We start from the raw sequence: 2,500 nt of genomic DNA on the forward strand, positions 1-2,500 counted from the left end.
CATCACCATCATCACCATCACCACCATCATCATCATCATCATCACCAGCATCACCATTATCATCATCACCATCATCATCACCATCATCATCACCATCATCACCATCACCACCACCATCATCATCATCATCACGATTACCATCACCATCATCATCATGATCACTGTCACCATCATCATCATCATCATCATCACCATCATCATCATCATCACCATCATCATCATCATCATCATCATCACGATTACCATCACCATCATCATCATGATCACTGTCACCATCATCATCATCATCACCATCATCATCATCATCATCACCATCACGATCATCATCATCATCACCATCATCACCATCATCATCATCGTCATCATCACGATTACCATCACCATCATCATCATGCTCACTGTCACCATCATCATCATCACCATCATCATCATCACCATCACGATCATCATCATCACCATCATCATCACCACCACCACCATCATCATCATCACCATCACGATCATCATCATCACCATCATCATCATCATCACCACCACCATCATCATCATCACCATCATCATCATCTTCATCACCATCATCTTCATCATCATCATCATCGTCACTGTGGCCACGTTCTCCCTCAGGTTCAGCTTCTCTTACCCACTGACATCTACTTTATCCTGAGTCATGAGCAACAAGACGTTTGATTTCTTCTCTGGAGTAATCCACCACGTCCTCAGACCCTAACCCTCCACAGTCCACCCTGGAGGTTGTGGTCTGGAGATGGGATCCAAAAATCCTTGTCTACCACAAGGTCACCATGCTCAGCTGCGCTCGGCTGTTCCTTCACCTTCTGTATCAGTATCAGACTATCAGAGTATATATATATATATATACACAAACTATTCACATTAAATGTTGTTTGATATTACGACCAAACACAACGCAAACCTGAAGTAAATGTAACATGTTTAAGATCGGTTTATAAAACTACTAGCACTAGTACTACTACTACTAGTTCTACCGGGTAGTGATAGTACTGTTTGTGGTGTAGTTTCTCTGCAGGATATCAACATGCGGAAGGCTTTCAGGAGCAGAACGATCCAGGACCAGCAGGTGGTGTCACGGACCTCCATCCTGAACCCAGTACTGGAAATGTACCAACGCTGTAACAAACCACCACCTCTCAACATCCTGACTCCTTATAGGTCAGTTTAAACATGGTAACATCCTGACTCCTTATAGGTCAGTTTAAACATGGTAACATCCTGACTCCTTATAGGTCAGTTTAAACATGTCAACATCCTGACTCCTCATAGGTCAGTTTAAACATGTCAACATCCTGACTCCTCATAGGTCAGTTTAAACATGTCAACATCCTGACTCCTCATAGGTCAGTTTAAACATGGTAACATCCTGACTCCTTATAGGTCAGTTTAAACATGGTAACATCCTGACTCCTTATAGGTCAGTTTAAACATGGTAACATCCTGACTCCTTATAGGTCAGTTTAAACATGTCAACATCCTGACTCCTCATAGGTCAGTTTAAACATGTCAACATCCTGACTCCTCATAGGTCAGTTTAAACATGTCAACATCCTGACTCCTCATAGGTCAGTTTAAACATGTCAACATCCTGACTCCTCATAGGTCAGTTTAAACATGGTAACATCCTGACTCCTTATAGGTCAGTTTAAACATGGTAACATCCTGACTCCTTATAGGTCAGTTTAAACATGGTAACATCCTGACTCCTCATAGGTCAGTTTAAACATGGTAACATCCTGACTCCTTATAGGTCAGTTTAAACATGTCAACATCCTGACTCCTCATAGGTCAGTTTAAACATGTCAACATCCTGACTCCTCATAGGTCAGTTTAAACATGGTAACATCCTGACTCCTCATAGGTCAGTTTAAACATGGTAACATCCTGACTCCTCATAGGCCAGTTTAAACATGTCAACATCCTGACTCCTCATAGGTCAGTTTAAACATGGTAACATCCTGACTCCTCATAGGTCAGTTTAAACATGTCAACATCCTGACTCCTCATAGGTCAGTTTAAACATGGTAACATCCTGACTCCTTATAGGTCAGTTTAAACATGGTAACATCCTGACTCCTTATAGGTCAGTTTAAACATGGTAACATCCTGACTCCTCATAGGTCAGTTTAAACATGTCAACATCCTGACTCCTCATAGGTCAGTTTAAACATGGTAACATCCTGACTCCTCATAGGTCAGTTTAAACATGGTAACATCCTGACTCCTTATAGGTCAGTTTAAACATGGTAACATCCTGACTCCTCATAGGTCAGTTTAAACATGGTAACATCCTGACTCCTCATAGGTCAGTTTAAACATGTCAACATCCTGACTCCTCATAGGTCAGTTTAAACATGTCAACATCCTGACTCCTCATAGGTCAGTTTAAACATGTCAACATCCTGACTCCTCATAGGTCAGTTTAAACATGTCAACATCCTGACTCCTCATAGGTCAGTTTAAACATGGT

At 41.4% G+C, this 2,500-nt stretch overlaps 1 pseudogene across 1 annotated transcript in view; it reads left to right on the forward strand.

Moving 5' to 3' along the window:
• The window catches only part of LOC306785115 (actin-binding protein WASF3-like), a 10,934-nt pseudogene that overhangs the window by 2,740 nt on the left and 5,694 nt on the right, over nt 1-2,500 (forward strand). Inside the window, exon 4 of the transcript XR_013773174.1 lies at nt 1,035-1,188. The product of XR_013773174.1 is annotated as an actin-binding protein WASF3-like (transcript). The remainder of the gene's footprint in view (nt 1-1,034; nt 1,189-2,500) is intronic.

Source organism: Melanostigma gelatinosum (genome assembly GCF_949748355.1).
Source record: "Melanostigma gelatinosum genome assembly, chromosome: 11".
NCBI classification, from domain to species: domain Eukaryota; kingdom Metazoa; phylum Chordata; class Actinopteri; order Perciformes; family Zoarcidae; genus Melanostigma; species Melanostigma gelatinosum.